Genomic DNA, 8204 nt, shown 5'->3' on the forward strand with positions numbered 1-8204 from the left:
ACAGTAACTGAGATGGGGGCTCCATTGTGCTAGGTGCTGTACACACAGAGGGTGGGGGGCAATCAGCATTGGCCTGACTCTGCTCCCCCTGCAGTCAAGGGTGAAAATCCCATTTGCTTCACTGGGAGCAGAGTTAGGCCAACACTGAGCACTTTGGAAAGCTCGCCCCGTAGCGGGAGCCCATCCTTGCCCCCAAAGAGTTTCCTGGGAGGTGAAACTGAGGCACAGAGAGAGGACATGACTTGCTCAAGGTCACCAAGTCAGACAGTGGCAGAGCTGGGAATAAAGCCCAGGTCGCCTGCCTTCTAGTCCAGAGCCTCTACCCACTGGACCATGCTGCCTTTCCAAGCACTGATTATTTAGCATTATTGTTAGACAGGTTTGAATGGGCTCTGGTGCCTAAACAGCATCCTCAACTAGGTCCAGATCTACTCTCTGCCCCTCCACGTCGGAGGACAGGTGCCTCAATGGAGGGGAGGTACGGCCAGGAACGAGAAGCACGGGCTGCAGCCACCTATGCTGTCCCTCTGTGGATACCTGGCTGACTGCTGGTCTATCTGGCTTATTTAACTCGTGCTTGAGTCATGCAGGGAAAGGGTTGTGGAGACGGTTAAGAATATTTCTTATATTTTGCTTGAATTCCTCTCAGTCCCTCTTCCAGGCCCTTCCGGAGACCTGTGTCTGAGGTCCAGGGCAGAAGATGATGGTTGACAGACTCTGAGGAATGGGACCCACCCCTCTGGCAGTCCCCGGCCTAGTCAGCCCCCGCACCCCTCTGAACAGGACGGAAGGGCAGGCATCTCTGCTTTGGCCCGCGCGGATGGCTGGAGAGCACTGGAATTCCTCGCTGCAGCTCTGAGCGAGCCCATCTGTCTTTAATAAACTATTTGAAGCGTGAACTCGGCCGACTTTTAAGGGCTGCAGGAGAATGAATATCCTGTTAGAAACCAGCGGGAGGGGGGATCCCTGAGAGCCACACTGCGGGGCCAAACAGGCCCAGTCGCATACAAAGGGGGACCCTGTCTGACTGTCCCTGCCGTGCTGGGCCCTCAGAACCAGCAATTCGACTGCAGGGGGAGGAGAAAATGCCAGCGGCTGGAAGGGAGCCTGAAGCTCAGATCCCCCAGCTGGAAGCAGAGTTACCAGACAGCAGCAGCATTAACCCTAAACCCCTGGGAACCACAGGAGTTTCCATCCGGCTGGGAGTGGCCACCCCCTCAGGTAGGAGGCCACTGGGACCTAGGTGGAATATCCAGCCCTGACCGGCTGAAGCCACTTGGCCGCAGGAGATGGAAGAAGTCGGCTCTGCTCTACACCCAGGCAGTGTGGGGTGACAGACTATGCTCCGCCCCCCTTGGACAGCGGAGGTTCTGGGAGGACAGAACCCGCGATCCAGCCCGGTGTTCTCCTGGGGGTGCAGGGTGCCAAGTGAAGGGGTGAAGATCACACCTTTGTTGGGGGCAGACTGCTGCCTCCCAGAGCCTGAGAAGGCCTCTGCTACCAATGGCTGGGCCAGACGATGTGATGAGCTTCAGCTGCAGAGAACGAGGGTTAAAGCAGTTGGACGCAGAAGAACAAGCTCCCGCCCCAGCCGCGGACGGAGCTGTGGGACAGCCCGGCTCTCCTGAGCCAGGGGGACTTTGCCTTTATGTTTCGCTCTGCCCTGGGCAGAGAGATGACGGCTCCTCACTGTGCCCACCCCTCTCAGGTCAGCGCTACACACCAGCCCTGCGACGGGTGAGAGCTGTGATGGTGGAAGTTGCTCTGAGAGTCCGACCGAGGGCAGCGTGGAGAGAGATGAAGGGCCTCAGCTGAGGCGACAGGCAAGACGAGTTTTTCTTCTCTTCTGCCGCCGTGCCCCTGAAGCCGTGGCTGGTGGAGCCGTTCTCAGAAGCAGATGCCGAGGGATGCCCGGCTGCCTCCGCTTGGAACCGCACGCCGGTCCCAGTCACTCCGAGGGATTTTCTGCCTGTTCCCTGGCCAAGAGCTGAGGGAATCCGTCCGCCACAGCAGGAGCAGAGCGGTGTCGGCAGGAGTCTAATAGGAGAGCGCCGGGGGAGTTTGTATCATGGCTGAGTGCCGTGGAGGAGCTGTGAGTCACAGCCTGTTCCTTGGACCAATGCCCCTTCTCGCTGGGAAACGCAATGGGCAAGGTGGGGTCTATTGATGGGTGAGATGAATGTCTCCTCAGGGTGCTGCCTTCCCTCAAGTTAGGGCTTGGCTCAGGAAGCCTCAGCTGGACTCTAGCAACGTTGCCAGCTCCCGGCCCTAGCCGGTTGGGTGTCCTCTGGAGTCCTCCATGTTCCTTTCATTTCTTCCTGGTGAGGTTCGGGGGCTATGCTGTTTTCTCTGGCTGCTAAGCCCACCCTGATGGGGATGGACAGTGCTCGGAACTCCATTCCCCACCTGCTGCAGTGGATACCAGCAGCTGTGCAGCCATGCTAACTGGCCTGCAATTGCTTTGGGGGCAAAGGGGAGAAGTCTGTTCCCTTTCTGGGGTGGTCTGTTTGTATTCACGGTGGGGCTGAGCCCCCAGCCCTGTCTGAGCCACCAGCTGAGCAAGCTTGGCCTGAAGGACCCTGTGGAGTCCCATTGGCAGAATCAGGTGGAAACCCAAGGATTGCGTGGATTCGGAGAGGGTGCTCCTATTTAGGGACAAAGTGGGGCAGCCTCTCTGCTGCCTGCACTGTGGATAGCAAGGACCTCACCTCATGAATCAGTCACCTTTCAGCAGCTCTAAATCCACTACGACTGCCCTGCTGCTGTACGTGCGCTTCCCCTATGCTCTGGAGGTCCTGTACCAGCTACTGGCCTCCAGGCACCCCAGATGTTTGCACTGACCCCTGAGCTCTCACTTCAGAACAGCCTTACCCGCTGGGGCCGGGATCCTCTCCTCCAAGCTCCATGCCTGTAGGAGGGTTGGAATAAACAAGTCCATGGAACGGAACTTTGGCTCCTAGTCAGTGACTGTCTTACTACGATCTGTGTCCAACGTTTCCATTCCAGTGAGGAGCTGCAACCATGCATGCCACGTCCATGTGGCTTGTGCAAGCCAGATCCAGATTTTCCAGTCACACGGTTAGAAGAATGGGGAGGACTGATGGTCCAGCCAAAACGGGCTAAACCCCTGCCATCACAGCAACACGCCCACCTGGCCTGAGCAGAGGATCTGGGCTCCGGTCCCTCCACAGTCCTGCCCAAACACCCCGAGGGGAAGCTTCCTTCCTGAGCACTGCCTTGGCCATCATTTTAACCCTCCAAATGTGAGCCCCTCTGGTCTGGCACAGGGAAGCGTGACAGCTCAGGAATAAGAGAGCAGAGGCAACATAGTACTTAGCAGCTGGGAGGCTGGGAGAGCCTTCACTTAAGGGTTACAGTCATTAAAGCTCAGCTCGTGCGCTCACAGTGGGGCTGTGACCATTTACACCAGCTGAGGCTCAGCTGCCGTTCAATTTATATTCCTGCCTCTGCCACATGATTTCTGGTGCGAACTTGGCCAAGTCCCATTGTCCTGTGCCTCAGTTTCCCCTTTCATCGAGTAAGGACAGCAGCTGCTCACCTCATAGGATCGCAAACTTTCCTGGACTGCAGCCTGGCCAGGGCTTTGTGGCAGGTGACCGGAAGGTGCTAGAGAAGGGCAGCGAGTTAGTACTGAGCACCTTCTCAGCACGATTTGCAACAAATACACACCAGGGCCTGCCAGCCGTTAATTCACACGTCTGTGTGATTTCATTGCTTAATACCTTGTGAGTCGTGAATAGTGTCCAGAACCTCCCACCCCCCAGCATGTTCCAGACAGGTCTCAATTTCACTGCTGCCAGCTGTCCGTCCGGTAAAAGAACTCAGAGCAGCAACGCATGTGAACGTCTCCTAGGACTAGACTAAGGAGACTGGCCTCCGTCCTTACACGGGCACTGAGAGCATTGGCATTCTCCCCAAAGGATGCCCTGGGCATTGCCATGTGGATCAAACCAGTACTCCAGCTAGTCTGCAACCCTGTTCACACCAGCTGATACCAGCTGTTTCAGGGAATGGGGGAAGAAACCCCATTGTAGGCAGTTACGAGAGAACCTGCCCCCAAGGAAACTTTTCCCCGGGGCACCAATATTTAGAGAGCAGCTTAAGCCATGAAACAGGCAAGTGCTAGCCCCACCAAAAGCATGCGATATTTTTCAAGTAGGTATCTCTCCTAGATAGTCTAATTCTCCATGTAAATGGCTAATCCTTGTTTGAGTCCTGCTATGCCCTTCGCTCCTCTGATACCTTTGTAGCAATGAGTTCCTTGGGATACACAGCGCACAGTCAACTTGTGGAACTCCTTGCCTGAGGAGGTTGTGAAGGCTGGGACTATAACAGCGTTTAAAAGAGAACTGGATAAATTCATGGAGGTTAAGTCCATTAATGGCTATTAGCCAGGATGGGTAAGGAATGGTGTCTCTAGCCTCTGTTTGTCAGAGGATGGAGCTGGATGGCAGGAGAGAGATCACTTGATCATTACCTGTTAGGTTCACTCCCTCTGGGGCACCTGGCATTGGCCATTGTCAGAAGACAAGATACTGGGCTGGATGGACCCTTGGTCTGACCCAGTCTGGCTGTTCTTATAATGAGGCCCAAAGTCACTGTGTGACTCTGCTACAGAATTTGCCATGCAGCATATTTTGAATATTGTATCTGTTGTATATTCTCTAGAATATTGCATTCTATTGTCATGGTTTTCATATGCAGGTCACACACATATACACACACACACACACTCTCTCTCTCTCTCTCTCTCTCTCTCTCTCTCTCTCTCTCTCTCAACACCCTCCCCCGGTATTACTATCCCTGTTCTACTGATGGGTAAAATGAAGCGCAGAGTGGGGAAGGGTCGTGGCAGAGCTGGGAAGGAAATCCAGAACATCCTCATCCCTGTCTCTTAACCATTAGACCGTGCTCTCTGCTTCCTCTGGGAGTGGCTAGCGCAGAGCCCTTCAACTCCAGGGCTGGACAGGCAGAGAGCGTGAGCCTTCATTGCTTTCACTGACTTCAGTGTTCAGCGGCCCTCGGCATCCGCCTGCTCTCCTAGACTGTCATCCAGAGCATGGCAAAGCCTGGTAATATCTGATGCCCCTCCCTCGTCATCCCCACGGAGGACATGCGGTTCTGACAGACGGAGACTGGCATGCAGCCCCTCCCTCCAGACACAGACGCGCGCTCAAGCACCGCCCTGGGCCTGGCCGAGGTGCTCTCCAGCTGCCCGTAAGAGCCTCGCTTGATTCCCCCTTTCCTTTCGAAACGGTGACCTCAGCCCAGCCATTGCCTGCCGGGTGAGTGTTGATCTTGGCTTGCGCTGCTCCAGCTGGGGGCCAGAAATGAAGTCAGGTTGGTGCAATCAGAGCGCTGAGCGTGCCGGGTGCTCCTGTTTTCTAGTAGCATGAGCATGCTTTGCAGCCGGTGACTCAGCGTGAGCCTTAGCTCCACTGGGGTTAGCACTACAGCTCGAAACACAAAGCAGGGCCCAGGCCCGCGCCAGGAGCTGCATCTCAGGAGCTCCCTCTTGCAAAGCTGGTGGTGGCGCTCTGGGTAGGGCTCAGACGCATCTCAGCTGGCGTGGCACTTTGGAAGGAATATGCCAGCAGCACTGCCTGGTTGCCCTCTTCTCTGTCGGCGGGGGTGTAAATTGGGAAGGATTTCTGGGTGCTTATGGTGTCACCCACCACACAGACCCTGCACTGGGAATTCACGTTCATGACAGAGCAAACGCCAGCTTCAGGTGTAGCATCGGAGAGGCCTGGGGGCAAAAAACCTTTTCTGCCTCTTCATATAATCCCTGCCCTGACTGTATCAAAGCACTGCACTTCATTGGCTCCTGTGCCATAGCAAAATATTATCCTCCTGTTACAGCTGGAGGGAGAGGAGGGGGACTGAGGCTCAGCAAGAATAAGTGACTTGCCCAAGGTCACATGAGAAGTCTGTGGCAGAGGCAGGACCTGAACCTGTCTCAATGAAGTGCTAGGATAGTGCTTTACCCCTCCCTTCCCCTCATGGCTCAGCTGATGAGCACATCAACTCTGCATGGTGAAGGGCGCAGGACAGGAGAGGCTCAGACGGGGTAGCTGTGTCTGATGATACTTCTGCATTCCACGCCTGAAGGAGAGTCTCAAGGCAAATTATTCACCTCCCAGGCTTGAGCCAATGCAGTATTGGAGTGGGATGAACTTTCCAATCTGCCCCCACCCTAAGTCTTATTTTTATTGGCCTCAACTCATGAGATCTCACACAAGCCAAGGACCAAATCATGTAAGCGCAGTACACTGCTGAGAGGAGAGAAGGTAACAGCCAAATCTTGTGTATGTGGGAAAAAGCCAAGGAACAAATAACACAGGGGAATTGCAATCGACAGCCCTTCCACAAGGACCTGGACATGGAGCCAATGGTAACTTACTTTGTTCAGTGTCCGACCAGCACCTTGCACAACGGGGTCCTGGTCCAGGAGCCGGGGTGCTTAGTGCTATGGCAAGACAAAAACTGCTACATGACAGCTCGCAAATCGACATCGAGGAAAGCGTTCCTAGATGCTAAGGCCAGAAGGGACCACTGTGATCCTCTAGTCTGGCGTGCGCCGGGCAGGAGGTCAGACAACGCCCCCCCCGGAAACCATTCCAGTTTTAACTAGAAAACATCTTTTCGGAAAACATAGGGTGACCAGACAGCAAGTGTGAAAAATCAGGACAGATGGTGGGGGGGTAATAGGAGCCTATATAAGAAAAAGCCCCACATATCGGGACTGTCCTTATAAAACAGGGCCATCTGGTCACCCTAGGAAAACATCCCATCTTGGTTTAAAGATGACCCGCTAGCTTAGAAAGTGTTAAGCTGTGCATGAGACGCTCTCCATCCCCGAGGGGGAACCTCACCACCCAATGTCAGCGCAAAGAATCAGCGGATCTTTAATGACCACCAATGGTCAGGACCCTCTAGTCTTAAACGTCACTCCAAAGGAGAGTTCCCTGATAGCATGGAGCCTGGCGCGTTTGTTCCTAACTGTCTCACGGTGCAATCATCACCCATACCTCCTGCAGCACCAGGGGCGTCCCTTGAAGGCTGGCCCAAGTGCTTAATACATGAGAGCAACAAGACCACTGTCTACGCTGTAACTCTCCCAGGGAATGGGACAAAGCTACCGGGATAGTTTTCTTGCTCCGACTCCTGTTAGCAACTTCAGCTAATGGTGCAGAGGAGCTGGATGGAAAATGTCATCCGCTCTGATCTCTCCAGAAGCGACGGTGCCTCGGCTGATGAAACACGCGCATGACTCTAGCTATTGCTACGGCAAAGAGAGAACAACTTCGTCTCGCGGAAGCTGAATAATCCGTGGCCAAAAAAATAGGTGAACGATGACACATGACTTATCGAGCACATTAAGAAATTCATCAGCAGTCGCCCTATTGCCAACTTTCCCTTGTGTGCCTCTGCTTGGCCAGAACCGTCCAAATGGCTCGGACGGCAGGAAACTGGGGTTTGCAAACTCAGTCACTAACCAGGCAATCTAGGCTGGGCCCTGATTCTGCATTCCTTTGCACTCTGAATGCTTCCGCTGCCAGCTCAGAGAGCGTCGGGGGGCCGAGGCGTGATGAATCAGCTCCTGTGTGGTCACGTCCAGAAGGGAAAAGATCCAGCCATGTATGATCAGAGAATCCGTATGTGGAGGCTGCAGTTTTTCCACTTTTAAGGCTGCAACCAGCTTCTCTTTTTAAGCCCTTTGTTAGAGCCCGTGACTTTGGCTCGGTCTGAAAACTGCCTGATTTATGAAGAAGGGAAAAGTTATTTGGGTTTTTGTTTTGTTTTCCAAAGTGAAAACAAAATTTGTCTACCTGTTTTTAAGGCCGTCTCTGCATGCGGACTTGGGCAGCTACTGAACTGGCGCCAAGCTGCCATAACGCCACCCCCCATCGTTTGGCAAAATCTAAATGAAAGGTATTGACGGGGCCCCAAACAGAACTGAGAATCCGAGTGAGCAACAACCGGCTTTGGCTACAGGCTTCCTGCCGGGGCTGGGTGGGGCTCCTCCAGGGTCTGTGCTCAGTGCCGGAAAGAATCCGACCCTCCCTACAGCACCTTGCTGGAAGAAGCCCCCTTCTCCCCAGCACGGTTCTTAGGATGCACCCCGGTCATCGGCATCGCCCGCGGACTAGCTTAGATGCTTCCCACCTAGCGTGCAGGCT

The sequence above is a fragment of the Mauremys reevesii genome, linkage group 27 (genome assembly GCF_016161935.1).
Source record: "Mauremys reevesii isolate NIE-2019 linkage group 27, ASM1616193v1, whole genome shotgun sequence".
NCBI classification, from domain to species: Eukaryota; Metazoa; Chordata; order Testudines; family Geoemydidae; genus Mauremys; species Mauremys reevesii.